This window comes from Scyliorhinus canicula, chromosome 16 (genome assembly GCF_902713615.1).
Source record: "Scyliorhinus canicula chromosome 16, sScyCan1.1, whole genome shotgun sequence".
Classification (NCBI taxonomy): Eukaryota; Metazoa; Chordata; class Chondrichthyes; order Carcharhiniformes; family Scyliorhinidae; genus Scyliorhinus; species Scyliorhinus canicula.
This window is the reverse complement of record NC_052161.1, coordinates 134,989,890-135,009,402: the sequence shown is the minus strand read 5'-3', so window position 1 is coordinate 135,009,402 and position 19,513 is coordinate 134,989,890. Positions and strand designations below refer to the sequence as shown.

The following is a 19,513-nucleotide window of genomic DNA, read 5'->3' as shown; positions in this document are numbered from 1 at the left end:
GGAGCTAAACATGATTAGCTTATTAAATAAAATTCTTCTGCCCTCTATTATGGGAGAATTAAGGAACACTTCAGTATAAGAATATCTTCACTGGTTAACCAGCAGAAGTCAAATCCTTTTGATCCAAAGCGGGAGAAAGAAATCAGCATCCTTCATTCGACCCTGCCTAGGGATTTAGTTAGGGAGGGAGACAATGTCGAAGTTGCAGGATTTGTCAATGGAAACACCCCCGCCCCCCACCCCTCTCTCAACTCTACATATGTGATGGACAGGGTGACTGTCTTAACTTACAGCCAGGTAGCCAGATAGACCAATCTGTGCAGTGACTGGAGATCTGATATAAGCTTGTTGAATTCACACCTTTCCCACTGTTGCCCTGCATAGAAACATAGGAATTAGGAGAAGTGGCAATTCAGCCCTTCGAGACTGCTCCGCCATTCAATCAGATCTTCCTGGTCTCAAATCTATCTCCCTACTGTTGCACATATCCCTTTAATCTGTTTTTTTTTTTAAATCAGAAATATATCAATCTCCCTCTTGAAACCATTCATTGACTCAGATTCCACCTTACTATAGGTTCCACAAATTCACCACCCTCTGTGAGAAGTAGTGTCTCCTCATCTCAGTTTTAATCTACCGCCTCTCAACCTATATCTGTGACTTCTCGTTTTAGATTGCCCCACAAGTGGGAACATTTGTTCTGTGTTTACTTTATCAATCCCATTTAGTATTTAGTATACCTAAATCAGGTCCCCTCTCATCCTTCTGAACTCCAGCGAGTATAAACTCAAACTGTTTCATCTCTCCTCATAGGTCAACCCCTTCATCCCCGGAATCAATCTGGTGAACCTCCTCTGAACTGCCTCCAATGGCACCACATCCTTCCTCAAATAAGGAGAACAAAACTGGGCACAATAATCCAGATGTGGTCTCACCAACATCCTGTACAATTGCAACAGCACTTCTCTACATTTATACGCCTGTCCTTTTGCAATAAACGCGAACATTCCATTTGCCTTTCTTGTTACATGCTGTACCAGCGTGGAGCCTTTCTGCAATTCATGAACAAAGACACCTAGATCCCCCTGCCCAGACGCATTTTGAATCTGCTTTTCATTTAGATAATCATTAGCCTGACTATTTTTTTTGTCCAAAATGGATAATCTCACACTTATCCACATTAAACTCCACCTGCCAAATTTTGGCCCAATCTCCTAGCCTTTTTTATATCCCGTCTAGAAATTATTTTTCTCCTCTTCGCTGCCTGCTTTCCCACTTATTTTAGTATCATCCGCAAATTTTGCTCTGTTACACACTGTCCCTGCGTGTAGATCATTTATATAGATTATAAACAGTTGAGGTCCGAGGACTGACCCCTGCGGCACCTCGGTAGTTACAGTTCACCAGTCAGAGCACGGCCCATTTAACCCACTCCTCTGCTTTCTGTCAGTCAGCCAATCCTCAATCCAATCTATTATTCTACGCCCAACCCCTGAGATCTCACCTTCTGGATCAAACTTTTGTGTGGCACCTTGTCAAATGCCTTCTGGAAGTGTAGATATACCACATCCACAGGCTCCCCATTATCCCTCTTGCTGGTTACGTCCTTAAAGAACTCGAGCAAGTTTGTGAAGCATGTGTTACCCTTCATCAAACCATGCTGACAATGGTGGATTGAGCTTTGGAGGGGCAAAATATATTGTCCATTGTGGGGGCAGGAGGGGGGGAAGAAATAAAATGTCCTTGCGAGGGAGAGATTACAAAACGTGAGGTTTAGCATTGAGATAGAGCATCAGTTATGACCCAGTTGAATGTCAGAGCAGACCCAAAGAGCCGAATGGGCGAAAGGCGGCCCGGTGATTAGCACTGCTGCCTCACAGCGCCAGGGACCCGGGTTCAATACACCTTGGATGACTGTAGGTGAGGAGTTTTCACTTTCTCCCCATGTTTCCTCCCACAGTCCAAAGATGTGCCGGTTAGGTGGGGAGTTCTAACAGAGTGTGGGAGCAGACTCGATGGGCCGAATGGTTCCCTCTGCACTGTAGGGATTCTACGGATTTTAAGGATACCCCTTGCCCCTATTCTCCATGTTTATAATTAATACACGTGCCCTGACCTTCTCCCTCCTCGGAGACCAGATTAAATGGCAAGTCGCATCCACCGGAAGGAGCTGCTTATGCCAGACTCAAAGGCAGACTCTGTCGCAGTGAGTTCTCTCATATGTGCCTGGGTCTTAAATGTGGCAGCCATATAGCACAGCACATGTCAATCAACCTGCTCTTGTCACGTTTCCACGCCCCCCCCCCTCCTCACCCCCGTTTCTTTCATCCGTGTGCACTGAATATCAGATTTGCAAAGCCATGAATTATTAGCATATCCTCCAGCTATCTCTTCCTGAAAGTAGTTATTCCGTCGATCCAGAGCAGACGTTATCTTACACAGTTTGTTGTTGGGATGTGTGCCAACTCAGCCAACAAGCACACTATACGCTTCAATGAAATATCTATTTCAGGATGTTTTACATTCATGGATGCTGGAGAAGCCTGGTCCGATTCACAGTTCCAGCGCAGACTCTTAAAGACACCGCTCACATCAACCGCAATCTATGAGCCAAGTGTCCAAATTGCCTTGTCTCCAGATGATACGTTATCCATTCGACCGACTATCAGAGTGCTAACCACGAGGTAAGACTCCGAACCTGAAACTGCAGCCCTTGGCCAAGTCAGCCAGTCGTCCACCTTTGGAGCGAGAATCACTGTGACCCAGCCGCACTGCACTGAATTGGCCGAGCTGATAAACTGCATTACATTTTCACCGATCAATCGTCCAACTCCCCGGTGACTGTCTCCTACACAATCTTGGAAGCTCAGTTACACGTTTCTCATTACCAACAGAAAGTACTTTCTGAAGTCCAAACCATGTGAAGGTGACCAGGTTTTTGGGGGGGGGGGGGGGGGGGGGGGGGGGGGGGGGGGGGTGCGGGGCGGCGTCACAAATTGGGAAACCTTGGCTAGCTTGTATTTCTTTTAAATGAAAACCAACAGCAAGGTAAAGGTGGGTTTTGGTGCTTCAAGTAGTCCCCAGTCCTCTGCTGATTTAATATAATTAGTCCTGAAAGACGTGCTGTTAGGTGAATTGGACGTTCTGAATTCTCCCTCCGGGTACCCGAACAGGCGCCGGAATGTGGCGACGAGGGACTTTCATTAACTTCATTGCAGTGTGAATTTAAGCCTACTTGTAATACTGATAAAGATTATTATTATTATAGTTGATTCTCAACCTCTAACGGTTATGAATTGTCTTCTGGAAACTTTGTATCTCGCTCACAGCTATTTCCACACTGCAAATCTGCTGACCGGCATAAATATTCTATTTAAAAAAAATAATAAATTGAGTAAATTTGCCCCAATTAAGGGGCAATTTGCCAATCCACCTGCCCTGCACATCGTTTTGGGTTGTGGGGGGTGAAACCCACGCAGACACGGGGAGAATGTGCAAACTCCACATGGACCGATCCCGGCCCCGGTTCCTCGGCGCGTGAGGCAGCAGTGCCAACCACTGCGTCACCGTGCCGCTCAGAATTCTAAACGGTAATCTTCACTGCTGTGCTGGAACCGGGTGCTCTACGCTGCTGTCCTGCTAGCCCTCAGCAGAACGGGGAAATCGGTGGCCGTTTTGCGCCATTTGGTCTGACGTAAAACCCCACCGTTCCCACGCCGCCGTGGGGACACAGCACCAGAACCGGAGAATCCAGCCCCTTATTTCTTTTGCTTGTGTATGTGTTGGGATTTTACAAAGGAGGTGAATTGTTATACTTCCAGATATCAAACTGTCGGTTAACCAGCTTTTGCAATTCGTTGTTTCACAATAAATCAATTATTCTGTGTTTATTGAAAGAGGCCTGGTTAGAATCATGGAAACCCTGCAGTGCAGAATCCCTGCAGTGCATTAAGAAGTCTGACAACACCAGGTTAAAGTCCAACAGGTTTGTTTCGAATCACTAGCTTCCGGAGCACTTGCTCCTCTCTCAGGTGAATCAAACCTGTTGAACTTTAACCTGGTGTTCTAAGACTTCTTACTGTGCTCACCCCAGTCCAAAGCCAGCATCTCTACATCATCCCTACAGTGCAGAATCCCTACAGTGCAGAGGGAGACCATTCGGCCCATCAAGTCTGCACCGACCCGTGTTGTATCTCTTTCATTCTGGGTTTAGAACTGGTGACGGTAGACGACCAGTTGAGTGATCATTTCACTGCAACCCCACGAGTAATGGAGGCTGAAGAATCTGCGCACTGCCCCAACCCGATCGCAACTCTAGGTGAATTACTTTTGCAGAGAGACGATGGGGCTGAATGGCCCATCCCCACCACCCCAGTCACTTCCACCTAACCCTATCGACACATCCTTCCATACCTTTCCCCCCTCACGTTTATCTAGCTTCCTGTGAGTGTTATCGATGCTAATCACAGCATTGCCCGCAGGTCTAGGAGCACACAGCAGGCTTGAGCTCGAGCAACAAGTGGCAGGTGTAAGCTAGCGTGGGAGATAGAGAACTGCTGTCATGGTAAGCTGGAGGTGGACCTTTGGTGTGAATTTGCGCTGTTCCAACATCAGGAGCTACACGCAGCAGGGAGTTCAATTAAATGCCCCGATCGGTTGTGCTTCCAGAGATACTAACCTGTTCATACTAATACCGTGGGTATTAATTTTCCTCCTATTAGTTCACCAGCTTCACCATTACACTTGATGTAACAATCTACCAGACTGCACATTGAAAACTTTTTTAAAAATAAATTTAGATTACCCAATTATTTTTTCCAATTAAGGGGCAATTTAGCGTGTCCAATCCACCTACTCTGCACATTTTTGCGTTGAGAGGGTGAAACCCACGCAAACACGGGGAGAATGTGCAAACTCCACACGGACAGTGACCCAGAGCCGGGATCGAACCTGGGACCTCAGCGCCGTGAGGCGGTTGTGCTAACCACTAGGCCACCGTGCTGCCCATGCACATTGAAAACGAACTGACGAGTGCTTAACTATTAGTAGTGCAGGGATCAACAATTTATTTTCAGCGGAAAATTTTCACCAAAAGAAAACGGAGAGAGAATTTGTCCGAGTGTATATTATCGACATGGATCTCCAGGAGGCCACGGCGATGATTTAATTGTGCAAGTTTGCAATTTCACATGTTTCAGGTCTAACTAGCATCTTAAAAGTACTCGCTAATATTCCGGCCCTCTCCTTTGTCAGCTGCTTTTTAAAAACAATGGAACATGAAACTTACGGAAAACAATGGAAGAGGCGGCCATTTGGGCCATCTAGCCTATCCCGCCATTCAATGCGATTGTTGGTCGATCCATATTTTAACTCCGCGCACTCACCTCATCCCCATTCCCGTTAACATTCTCGTCTAGCAAACATCTGCCAATTTCAGATTTACTGTGATTCGTGTAATGCACCATCACCTCAAGGTCACACAATACCTTTACTTGGGTCATATCCTGCCTCTCCTTCATGGTCATTCTATCCAAATCCTGGAACTGCCAATCTAGCGGCGTTGCAAAGCCCCGTTACTACGCAGGCTGCAAAAAAGCAGATGCACCATTGAAAGCATCCTATCGGGCTGCATCACAGCCTGGTATGGCAACTGCTCGGCCCAGGACCTCAAGAAACTACAGAGAGCCGTGAACACGGCCCAATCCATCACACGAACCTGTCTCCCATCCAGTGACTCTGTCTACACCTCCCGCTGCCTTGGGAAAGCGGGCAGCATAATCAAAGACCCCTCCCACCCGGCTTATTCTCTCTTCCAACCTCTTCCACCGGGCAGGAGATAAAGTCTGAGAACACGCACTAACAGGTTCAATAACAGCTATTACCCCGCTGTTACCAGACTCCTGAATGACCTTCTTATGAACTGATATCTTCAAACATCTTCTCTGCTGAGTAGTACTACACTCCTGTATGCTTCACCCGATGCCTGAGCCTGTGGTGTTTGCATTGTGTATTTATAGTATGTCCTATGTTTTTTCATATATGGACCGATCTGCCTGGACTGTACGCAGAACAATACTTTTCACTGGACCTCGGTACACGTGACAATAAATCAAATCCAATCTAATCCATCACCACCTTCCCAAGGACGACCAAAGGCAGGCAACTAACGATGACCTTGGCAGCGATCGCCACGTCTCGTGAATGAAACTTTAGAAAAATCGCGTGCTATGAGGAAAGAGGTCAACTTCCCTTTTTGATGTGGTTCAGCATTTTTACGATAAAAAAAAATCAATCAGAAAGCTGGAACCAGAATCGTTAGTCAGAAAGATGGAGGGAGATTTTTATTGGATTTCAGGCACAAATGTGATAAATTACAGCAATTGCCATGCACTGGATGGATTTTTGTGATTTTACTCAAGGACAGCGGACTTGAAATAATGTAATAGGCAGAACTTTCCCTTCGTGTTGTGGTACCTCCTGATCCCTGAGCCGTCGCAGAAGCAGCCACCTCTCCCCAATCCCATCTGCATTGCCCCCCCTCCCCAAGTAGGCCGACATGCCTTCAGCTCAGCTGAGGTCTTTTTTCAACAAGAGCCAGCCTGGTCAGCCATTCTGGCCGGTCGTAGGTGGGAAAGCTGATGAAGGGATGGTCACTTCAGCACTTCACTTTGCCGCAATCCCACGGCTAACCCCACGATGCTCCACTTCTCCAGCTTCCACCCTAAACACATTAAAGAAGTCACCCCGTATGGACAAGCCTTCCATATACAGAGGGTCTGCTCAGATGAGGAACTTCACAGACATCTACAGATGCTGAAAGATGCCCTCGTAAGAATGGGATATGGCGCTCGACTCATCGATTGACAGTTCCAACGCACCACAGCAAAAAAACGCACTGACCTCCTCAGAAGACAAACACGGGACACAACCAACAGAGTACCCTTCATCGTCCACCGCTTCCCCGGAGTGGAGAAACTCAGACATTTTCTTCGCAGCCGTCAACACGTCATCGATGAAGACGAACATCTTGCCAAGGCCATCCACACACCCCCACTACTTGCCTTCAAACAACCGCGCAGCCTCAAACAAACCATTGTTTGCAGCAAACTACCCAGCCTTCAGAACAGCGACTACAACACCACACAACCCTTCCGTGGCAATCTCTGCAAGACATGCCAGATCATCGACATGGGTACCACCATTACACGTGAGAACACCACCCACCAGGTACGCGGTACATACTCGTGCGACTCGTCCAACGTTGTCTACCTCATACGCTGTAGGAAAGGATGTCCCGATGCGTGGTACATTGGTGAGACCATCTGCGACAATCGAGGAACGGACATCGCACGACAATCACCAGGCAGGAATGTTCTGGGCTGAGCAGTCGGGGAACACTTCAGCAGTCAAGGGCATTCAGCATCTGATCTCCAGCTAAGTGTTCTCCAAGGACGCGCGACAATTCAGAATCGCTGAGCAGAAATTTCTAGCCAAGTTCCGCATGCATGAGTGCGGCCTCAACCGGGACCTTGTATTCATGTCACATTACATTCACCCCCCACCATCTGGCCTGGGCTTGCAAAATCCTACCAACTGTCCTGGCTAGAGACAATTCACACCTCTTTAAGCTGTGATTATCCCTCTCTCCAGTCACACAGTCTGGACCTGCAAAGACTTAATTGACTGCAAAAGCTCGCATTCAAAGTATCATCTTGCATCATTGAATTTGTCTACATACGTGTTTGTGGAACCCACCTCCTCATTCACCTGATTAAGGAGCTGCGCTCCGAAAGCTAGTGATTCCAAAGAAACCTGTTGGGCTTTAACCCGGTGTTGTAAGACGTCTTACTGTGCCCACCCCAGTCCAACGCCGGCATCTCCACATCGTTTGAAGACAGACGTAGTGTTCTTGCAAGAGATCCATTTGAAGGTGATGGATCAGACGAGGTTGAGGAAAGGTTGGGTGGGACAGGTATTCCATTCGGGATTGGAGATGAAGGCGAGGGGAGTAGAGGTGCTGGTTAGTAAGAGGGTGGATTTTGCGGCGGAGAGAATAGTGACGGACCCTGGGAGCAGGTTTGTGATGGTAAGTGGGAGGCTAGGGCAGTCATAGTGCTGGTGAATATCTATGCCACAAAGTGCAATGATGTGGAATTAATGAAGAGGGTACTTGGACAAGTACTGGCTGAATATTGGGGGTGGTGGGGTTAATACATTGTTGGACCCTAGATTGGATCAGTTGTGTCCTAGGTCCCCAAGGGTGTTGGCGATGGTGAAAGAACTGTTGGGGTTTATGCAGTGGAATGGGAGGGCTGGACCCGTGGCAGTGTGGGAGGCCGAGAGCAATGGAATTCTTGATTTAGTCACATGTCCAGCGGGTTCCCCCGGATTGATTTCTTCCTTCCTGGACAAACGTTGTTGGCGAGGGTGGCTGGGTCGGAATACTCGGTGGTCGTGGTGTCCACACGCCTCATTGGATGGACTTGCAAGTGGAAAGATGGGGGGGGGTTTCCCAACGGCCGCAGTAGAGGTTAGATGTGGGGTAGTTAGCCGATAAGAGGATTTGCAAAAAGATAGGAGTTGCTATTTGAGACTATGTGGAGCACAATATCTCCGCCTACGTGGTGTGGGAGGTGTTGAAGGCGGTGATAAGAGGGGAGTTTATTTCGATCCGGCTGCATTGGGTAAAGGTGGGGCGGTTAGAGGGGCAGAGGTTGGTGGAGGCCATTTTGGTGGTGGAACGGAGGTACTCCGACTAGGCTATTGAGTTGGATGATCAGCCATGAACGTGATGAATGGCAGAGCAGGCTCGAAGGGCCAAAAGGCCTTCTCCTGCTACTATCTTCTATGTATCTATGTATCTACTCGGTGGCCTGAGGAGACACTTTTCAAAGAAAGGAAGAAGCTCCAAATGGAGTTTATGTCGACGGGAAGGCAGTGGGCAACTGTGTCGGGTTAGGGGGTGATGTATAAGCTTGGGGGAAAAGGCCAGGAGGATACTTGTGTGTCAGTTTAGAAGGCAGACTGCGGCTAGGGAGATTGGGCAGATAAGGGATTGGGGGGATGGTGGTTACTGAGTCGAGGGAGATAAATGGAACATTTGAGGCCTTTTACCAGGTTCCCAGCAGAGTTCTATAAAAGGTTTGGTTCAGAATTAGGGCCTTTGAGATATACAATGAACCGGTTGGTAAGGGAGAGCTCCCGCCCACGCTTTCTCTGGCTTCCATCTCGCTCATTTTAAAAAAGGACGCAGACCTGGAACAACGTGGATCGAACCACCCGATATCGCTGTCAAATGTCGACACGAAGCTGCCGGCAACGCGCCTGGAGGACTGTGTGCCGGGGGTGATAGGGGAGGACCAAACGGGGTTTGTGAAAGGGCGGCAGCTGTTGTCTAATATTAGACAATTATTAAATGTGATTATGATGCCCCCGGAGGGTAGTAGTGTCAATGGATGCGGAGAAAGCGTTTGACCGGACTGAACGGGCGTATTTGTTTGAGGTGTTGGGCTGGTTTGGGTAGGGGTTTGCGGATTGGGTTAGGTTGCTGTACGAGGCCCGCAAAGTGAGTATCTGTACTCATAACGTTAATGAGCCCGTGGGTGGCAATATTTGGAGTTTCGGAGGATCTGGGAGTGCAGGTGGGGGCAGAGGCTGACGTCTTGGCCTATGCCTCCCTGATAGCCTGGAGGGGGATATTGCTGGGATGGTGGGACCCAGAGCCGCTGAAAGCGGGGGTCAGGATGAACGACTTGGCGGAAATTCTGCACTTAGAAAAGATAAAGTTTGCCATCAGAGGCGTGGATAAGAGCTTCTTTTTGAGGTGAAGGCTGTTCATCGACTTCTTTTAGAACATAGAACAGTACAGCACAGAACAGGCCCTTCGGCCCTCGATGTTGTGCCGAGCAATGATCACCCTACTTTAAACCCACGTAACCCGTATACCCGTAACCCAACAATCCCCCCATTAACCTTACACTACGGGCAATTTAGCATGGCCAATCCACCTAACCCGCACATCTTTGGACCGTGGGAGGAAACCGGAGCACCCGGAGGAAACCCACGCACACACGGGGAGGACGTGCAGACTTCACACAGACAGTGACCCAGCCGGGAATTGAACCTGGGACCCTGGTTTAAGAGTGGCAAATCGCCGGGGGGGGGGGGGGGGGGGGGCAGCGGGGCGTTTCTTTTTGGGGTTCGTTACTATAAATAAAAGGTGGGGGGGCGGGAACTGTGGGAGTGAACTAAGGCAGAGAGATGGGGTAGTTAGGATGTGGGTACTGTTTGATGATTATCGATGTTGTTGCCTTCTTTTTTTTTCTTCTGCATGCACTTCAAATGCCTCTAAAAAAAATATTTTAAAAACGGTGTCCGCAGTTCAGGGTACCACCTCCTTCTGAAAGGTTCCCCTCCTAACCTCGGTGTCCCACCCCCATCCCCCACAGGGACTGATCTCAGAGGTGGGGATCGGGGTTCCGACTCATCACCCTCTTCTAAACTGACCATTCTCAACAACTGTGGAGCCACTGAAACCAGAGAGAGTGGGTTTTCTTTGCAGCTGATAAGATTTGCGACTGAAACATTCAGTCAGTGACAGACCCCAGAATTACAGAATGTGACGGCTCTGATAAATAGATGTGAGATGCCCCCGGAGTTGTCACGTGGCTAGCTTTTCCAAATGCAATTAACCAAGTCGAGGAACTTGAACCTTGTAGCTGACAAGGGTTCGGTACGTCTCGAGGGGGAATGTGGATAGTCGACGTTACAGCAGCCAAGCTCTGACAAACCAGGGCAACTTGGGTGTCCGCAGGTTGGCAGATCGTGCATCTCATCGCCGTGCCCTGTCGACATGTACCCACTGTAACTTTGTAATGCTCGTGTGGCATTTTGGGAGCTTGTAACAAGTTTCAAAGCCTGTGCTGACTCCACCAAGCCGCTGGCGAACGCTACAAAACAAGAGCAAGGCTGAGCACACTTTCTCAAGGGGCGGCTGCAACAGATGCTGCACTAATCAGATGGATGGCCATTCATCATCATCCTGAATGGCGTCCTCTGAGGAAGCCGTCCAGTCGTGCCTTATTAGCTATGCATCAAGGCTAGATTTGAAATAATCAAGTGCATCGGAAATGTTAAAGGCTGCTGCATTGTAAAAAATATCAGTCGTTCAAGAAAGGAGCCAAACTCTTCAAATATCCAGAGGGCACTGACTAACTGCAACAGCCGCCAAGATCAATGAGGCCATTGGGTTTAAACAGATTGAGAAAAGGGGCTTATTATCTGTTCCAACACAGACCGATTGCACCTACTTATCCGAAGTACCAAATTCTAGTGAGGATAAAGCGAAGATAATTATCCTGTCAAGAAACGATGGAAGGGGGGTTAAAACCTTTTAATATATATATTAAAAAAAAATTTTCAACGAGCATAGCCACAGGACATGTTGACATGGCAACTGTTGTGTGACAAGAGGTTCGACTCCACTTGTGTTTTGCAGGTGGGTGACATGACCTTGGCTCGGACGGCTGCACACTCGCAGAGAGGGAAGTGGTTACTTCAAAGGGAAGTAGAAGCTGAAAGAGGAAAGAGGCGATCCGGGCAAAGTAGCGGTTATCTCCGGAAAGGAAGTGACAGGCTGAGCATGTCCCGTCAAAAGACCACGAGACTTTGCCACGAAAAAGTCCAGTTAACTCACCCATACCCACCATCACAGCTTCCAAAGTCAGATCGGCCGTCCTGAAAGTGAACCCTTGGAAGGCGAAGAGCCTGGTCGTGCACTTAGAGCCTGCGCGGATCGGCTGGTAGAGATATTCGCGGACATCTTTAACCTGTCCCTACTCCACTCTGCGGTCCCCAACTGCTTCGAGAAGACCACCATAATACCGGTGCCAAAGAAGATCCAGGCAATGTGTCTCAATGACTACCGTCTGGTGACCCTGACTTCAGCCGTAATGAAGTGCTTTGAGAGGTTGATTATGAAGCGCATCACCTCCATACTCCCAGAACACCTTGATCCACTGTAATTCACATACTGTCGCAAACGGTCCACAGCAGATGCCATGTCCCTGGCCCTACACTCATCCCTACAGCATCTCGACAACAAGGACTCCTACATCAGACTCCTATTTATGGACTACAGCTCCGCCTTCAACACCATAATCCCAGCCAAGCTCATATCAAAACTCCAAAACCTAGGACTTGGCTCTCCACTCTGCAACTGGATCCTTGACTTTCTGACCAACAGACCACAATCAGTAAGAATGAACACCAACACCTCCTCCACAATAGTCCTCAATGCCGGGGCCCCACAAGGCTGCGTACTTAGCCCCCTACTCTACTCCCTGTACACACACGACTGCGTGGAAAAATTTGGTTCCAACTCCATCTACAAGTTTGCGGATGATACGACCATAGTGGGCCGGATCTCGAATAACGACAAGTCAGAATATAGGAGGGAGATAGAGAACCTAGTGGAGTGGTGTAACGACAACAATCTCTCCCTCAATGCCAGCAAAACTAAAGAGCTGGTCATCGACTTCAGGAAGCAAAATACTGTACACACCCCTGTCAGCATCAACGGGACCGAGGTGGAGATGGTTAGCAGTTTCAAATTCCTAGGGGGTGCACATCTCCAAAAATCTGTCCTGGTCCACCCACATCTACGCTACCACCAAGAAAGCACAACAGCGCCTATACTTCCTCAGGAAACTAAGGAAATTCGGCATGTCCGCATTAACCCTTACCAACTTTTACAGATGCACCATAGAAAGCATCTTATCTGGCTGCATCACAGCCTGGTATGGCAACTGCTCGGCCCAGGGCCGCAAGAAACTTCAGAGAGTCGTGAACACCGCCCAGTCCATCACACGAACCTGCCTCCCATCCATGGACTCCATCTACACCTCCTGCTGCCTGGGGAAAGTGGGCAGCATAATCAAAGACTCTTCCCACCCGGCTTACTCACTCTTTCAACTTCTTCCAGCAGGCAGGAGATACAAATATCTGAGAACACGCACGAACAGACTCAAAAACAGCTTCTTCCCCGCTGTTACCAGATTCCTAAATGACCCTCTTATTGACTGACCTCATTAACACTACACCCTGTATGCTTCACCCGATGCCGGTGCTTATGCAGTTACATTGTGTACCTTGTGTTGGCCTATTATGTATTTTCTTTTATTCCCTTTTCTTCCCATGCACTTAATGATCTGTTGAGCTGCTCGCAGAAAAATATTTTTCACTGTACCGTGGTACACGTGACAATAAACAAATCCAATCCAATCCAATTAGGAACACAGGAAAAACAGAAAGGTAACATGAAGTCTTCGTCATGTAGTCGCACAACGTTTTGCTCGTAAAGAGCCCCCAAGCCCGGGACCGAGAGCTTTTTGCTCTCAATTAGAATTTGACAAAAGGTACGAGAGAGAGAGAGAGAACAAAGGCAGAATCAAAAGTGCCTCTAATGACGTGAAGACATCCCAAAAATGATATAAGGCATGTACAAGTGTAGACACTATTACTAATTTTGACAGCGGAGTTTGTGGTGCAGTGGGTAGCGTGTCTACCTCGGAACCAAGTTCTCTGGGTTCAAGGACTTGATGGCCAAGGAAGGTGCACTCATAACGTGGCCAAACAGTGCGTCAGCCTGTAAACCCTTCCAACATACTCCAATAGCACGCTCAAGAGAAAGTCCCCGTCACTCTTGTGATGGAAGGTTTTGACCATCACCAGGCTGCAAAGTGTAAGTAAACGTACGCGTTGCTACAGCAACCTGGATGCCAAGTGAACTGCAACACATCGCCCTCCACTAATTTTTGCGCCTTGGGCGGAGTATTTGGTTGGGTGCATCTTGGGGACTGACGGCAGCCTGTCACATTCCTTTCGCACACTGTCTTGAGGTAGCAGCGAGCAGAAAAAAAAAACGGCTTCTAAGTTTGTGTGGGTTCCTTCAGGTTTCACCAGTTTAGCTGTGCCCCTCGGTGCTATTTCAGGAATACAAAGCAAAAAAATCTGTTCCTCTTTTACGCTGCGCAGTGCCACGGCAGTAGCTGGATATAACGTGGAGACCGGGTCAGGGGTATATATTTTACTTGCAGCTGCTTACTGGAGTACGGTTTATACCCCGATGTGACAGCTTAAGGCCACATTCTGAGTGAGCCTCGGCCCAATAGCTCTCTCACCTCTCGAGTCAGTCCCACTCCCAGAGTGGCAAATGTAGGCCGACACTCCAGTGAGGCACAGAAGGAGTGCTGCTTTGTCAGAGACCCACTTTCCCCTCTCAGTTGGATGTCACAGGCCCGTGGCACCGTTTTCAAAGAGGAGCCGATGCATTTGTCCCGGAATTGTGGCCAATACTTATCCCCTCAACCAACTTTGCTAAAACAGGCGATTTGGGGATGATCACACAGATGTTTGTGACTGTACACAAATGGTCTGCTGGGTGTGTGTGTCCTACGTCACATCAACAACTTCATTAGCCGTGAGAACCCATGCTTCCTTTTCCTCGGAATTTGCAAAGGAGGCCTCCTTGAAACAAAGGCGATACTCCCAATCGCAGTCCTGCCAGTGTGCCGTCAGTGAAAATATTAATCCATTCGCCAGTCTGATTAAAGACAACCCCACTAGGTATCTCAAAGTCAACGATGGGGGTGCCACCAGTTTAGTGTCTAATGCTCCGGTTTCCTCCCACAGTCTAAAAGATGCACAGGTTAGGTGGATTGGCCATGCCAAATTGCCCCTTAGGTGTCCAAAACAAAAGGGTTGGTGGGGTTACTGGGATAGGGTGGAGGTGTGGGCTTAAGTGGGGCGCTCTCTCCAAGGGCTGGTGCAGACTTGGATGGGCCGAACGGCCTACTTCTGCACTGTCGATTCTCTGAGTAAAGGAGACATAGATCCAGGAGGGCAGTCTCCGCATTGGTGTGGAAACCAGGGGCTGCCATCGAGTGAACGCTCCTGTGGACACGCGGGAACCTTATGAAGATAAATTATTGTGCGGAGCAAAACGGTTGGGTTGAATTTTAAAGAATCGATAAGTCGATTAGAAAACAAAATGAAATAAAAATGAAAATCGCTTATTGTCACAAGTAGGCTTCAATGAAGTTACTGTGAAAAGACCCTAGTTGCCACCTTCCGGCGCCTGTTCGGGGAGGCTGGTACGGGAATTGAACCGTGCTGCTGGTGAGGAAACAGAACTTTTATAAAGAAGAGCTTTGGCTCCCTCTGTTTTTACATATTGTCCCTCTCCTTGCTTCCAAATAAAACAAAATAGGAACCATTTTAAACAATTGCAACAATGTTCCTTCGACTATGGGACAAATTGAACGGCAAAACTCATCCATTAAAACATCGGCTACACAGATGATTTTCCCGCACGTTTCCTACACCTCAAAGTCTCTCTCACCTTGCGCCAAGTGCCCCATCGCTAAACACAGGCAATTGTGTGTAGCACGGTAGCCTTGTGGATAGCACAATTGCTTCACAGCTCCAGGGTCCCAGGTTCAATTCCCGGCTTGGGTCACTGCCTGTGTGGAGTCTGCACATCTTCCCCGTGTGCGCGTGGGTTTTCTCCGGGTGCTCCGGTTTCCTCCCACAGTCCAAAGATGTGCAGGTTAGGTGGATTGGCCATGATAAATTGCCCTTAGTGTCCAAAATTGCCCTTAGTGTTGGGTGGGGTTACTGGGTTATGGGGATAAGCAACAATCCGCTAACCAACAATCCGTTGTGAAGTGCCCCAGCAGCCCATAATTCACCCATACCCACCATCACAGTTTCCGAAGTCAGATCGGCCTTCCTGAAAGTGAACCCACGGAAGGCGATGGACCGGACGGGATCCCTGGTCGTGCACTCAGAACCTGCGCGGACCAGCTGGCAGAGGTTTTCACAGACATCTTTAACCTATCCCTACTCCACTCCGAGGTCCCCACCTGCTTCAAGAAGACCACCATCATACCGGTACCAAAGAAGAACCAGGCAACATGCCTCAATGACTACCGCCCGGTGGCCCTGACGTCAGTTGTAATTAAGTGCTTCGAGAGGCTGATCATGAAGCGCATTATCCCCATACTCCCGGAACGCTTTGACCCACTTCAATTCGCACACCGTCGCAACCGGTCCACATCAGACGCCATTTCCCTGGCCCGACACTCATCCCTAGAGCATCTCGAAAACAAGGACTCCTACATCAGACTCCGATGTATTGACTACAGCTCCGCCTTCAACACCATAATCCCAGCCAAGCTCATATCAAAGCTCCAAAACCTAGGACTTGGCTCTTCACTCTGCAACTGGATCCTTGACTTTCTGACCAACAGACCACAATCAGTAAGAATGAACACCAACCCCTCCTCCACAATAGTCCTCAATACCGGTGCCCCGCAAGGCTGCGTACTTAGCCCCCTACTCTACTCCCTGTACACACACGACTGTGTGGCAAAACTTAGTTCCAACTCCTCTACAAGTTTGCTGACGATACGACCATAGTGGGCCGGATCTCGAATAACGACAAGTCCGAATACAGGAGGGAGATAGAGAACCTAGTGGAGTGGTGTAACGACAACAATCTCTCCCTCAATGCCAGCAAAACTAAAGAGCTGGTCATGGACTTCAGGAAGCAAAGTACTGTACACACCCCTGTCAGCATCAACGGGGCCGAGGTGGAGATGGTTAGCAGTTTCAAAATCCTAGGGGTGCACATCACCAAAAATCTGTCCTGGTCCACCCACGTCGACACTATCACCAAGAAAGCACAACAGCGCCTATACTTCTTCAGGAAACTAAGGAAATTTGGCATGTCCACATTAACCCGTACCAACCTTTACAGATGCACTATAGAAAGCATCCTATCGGGTTGCATCACAGCCTGGTATGGCAACTGCTCGGCCCAGGACCGCAAGGAACTTCAGAGAGTCATGAATACCGCCCAGTCCATCACACGAACCTGCCTCCCATCCATGGACTCCATCTACACCTCCCGCTGCCGGGGGAAAGCGGGCAGCATAATCAAGGATCCCTCCCACCCGGCTTACTCACTTTTCCAACTTTTTCCATCGGGCAGGAGATTCAGAAGTCTGGGAACATGCACGAACAGACTCAAAAAACAGCTTCTTCCCCACTGTCACCAGACTCCTAAATGACCCCCTTATTGACTGACTTCATTAACACTACACCCTTTATGCTTCAACCGATGCCAAGGCTTATGTAGTTACATTGTATATCTTGTATTGCCCTATTATGTATTCTCATGTATTTTCTTGAATTTTGTTTAATTCCCTTTTCTTCCAGGTACTGAATGATCTGTTGAGCTGCTTGCAGAAAAATACTTTTCACTGTACCTCGGTACACGCGACAATAAACAAATCCAATCCAATCCAAGGTGGAGGTGTTGACCGTGGGTAGGGTGCTCTTTCCAAGAGCCGGTGCAGACGCGATGAGCCAAATGGCCTCCTTCTGCACTGTAAATTCTATGATAACATGCACCCCCCCCACCCCCCTTGAATTACATTCTCCTGATTACTAAAAATCTGACAAATTAGTTCATTTTGATTTTCCTTAATAAAATATAATCGTTTAGCGGTGTTGAACTTGAGTATTGCTGAAGAAAGACAAGTGTTGTCGAAGCTTTTCACCTTGCACTCAGCGGGACAATTTGCAAGAATAACAAATGATTTTTTTCCTGAAATTTAGCATACCCAATTCTATTTTTCCCAATTGATGGTCAATTTTAGTGTGGCCTCTACCTCAATCCACCTACCCTGCACATCTTCGGGCTATGGGGGTGAGACCCACGCAGACACGAGGAGAATGTGCAAACTCCACAGGGACAGTGATGACCCAGAGTCCTCGGCGCCAAGAGGTAGCAGTGCTAACCACTGCCCCACCCTGCCGCCTGAAGAATACCAAATGATAAGGAAACAATAGCTTGCACTGCATGAGAAGATGGTAGCCATGATGTGGAGATGCCGGTGTTTGACTGGGGTGAGCACAGTAAGACTGTGCACAGTAAAACTTCTTACTGTGCATGAGAAGAGAGTGCGGATTGATCAGTGCTTGTTCCCTAACAATTCGGTATTCTTGCGAACACCAAAGATCCCTCAAAGCACACCATCAGATGGCAGGTTGACTGCTCACTCACTCACCTCACTGACAACCGGGGGACATTTGCACTGCGTGTAAAGTGGCTGCCGTGATAGCGGCAGAATGTCATTCATTCTAAGTGAAGTGCTCTGGGATGTTTTAAGAGACACTGTGCGTAAATGCAACTTTTCTTCACTACCGGTTTATTGCTGAGTGCTGCCTGGCAGCAGTCCAAGGTCAGAAACGGCTTTGGGCACCAGCCAGTTCATCTCTTGGATAGTAACTAAGGAGCCGAGGGCAAAAATGCAAAAGGATTCTTAATAAGTTTGATTTGTAAAAGCCTTCAATGTGTATTCAATTTTAACATCTCCCCCAGGGTATGTATGAGTACCTGGTAGATTTTCCTTCAGGCTCCTCCCTATCTCTGGAACCTTTCAGTCCAACCCTTCAGAGACTCTGTATTTTTCCGAATTAATCCTTTTTTCAAAGTGCTTTCCTTCTATTTCCTTCAAGACGGGCCGTATAAGAGCTAGGGATAGAAATTTGCATTCTGAGGACTGAGTGTAATGGCGGGCAGGGAAATTGGTGTAACTCCCGCTGAACAACAGGGTGGATTTCCACGCCAAATTTTCCGCTTCTAAACTCATTCATCGGGTCTGCGAGGGGCTCATCGAACCTGACAGGGCAGGCAGCGATTCGCCCACTCCGCCTTTACCTCACGGGATCGAAGGATCTGGCGCTATGTTTAAACAGCGCCCGCACACATATTCACTCACTGCAGGCCCAGTGTGAGCTGAAGATCTAAATCAGCACGATACCGAAATGAAATAAACCCTCCCCTCCACAGTTCAGCGAGGCCTCCCTGGGGAAACTCCTGTCCAGCAAAGACAGGATGTCCTGTATCCGAGGGCTTGGAGCAGGAGGCCCACCCACCTGATCACGCCCAGTCTGGGGGGGGGGGGGGGGGGGGGGGGGGGGGGGGGGGGGGGGGGGGCAGGGATGTCCTGCCGGCCATGAGAAGGGACTGCCCTGCAGTGCAGGATAAGGGTCAATGATCTGATCCACTCTGTCACTCCTCTTCTCACTCCAAACTCAGGCTCTCATAATAAAGTCATCAGGCAGCTGAAAGGTTAAAAACCACGTAGATGCCACACATTACCAGCAGATGGGACATCAGCACTGATCGTCTGCCAACCACTTGATGGTCTGCATGTCATACAAGATTAGGTGCGGCGGCACGGTGGCGCAATGGTTAGCACTGGTGTCTCACGGCACAAGGACCCAGGTTCACACCCGGCCCCTGTCCATGTGGAGTTTGCCCATTCGCCTCTGTCTGCCTGGGTCTTACCCCCACAACCCAAAGATGTGCAGGATCAGTGGAGTAGCCACGCTAAATTGCCCCTTAATTGGAAAAACGTTTTTAAAAAAATCCGGTACAAAC

At 48.7% G+C, this 19,513-nt stretch overlaps 1 protein-coding gene across 2 annotated transcripts in view; it reads right to left on the bottom strand.

Annotated features, from left to right (window-relative positions):
- Nucleotides 1–19,513, bottom strand: part of noc2l (NOC2-like nucleolar associated transcriptional repressor) — a 185,613-nt gene that overhangs the window by 58,084 nt on the left and 108,016 nt on the right. The gene's annotated exons all lie outside the window — the stretch shown is intronic.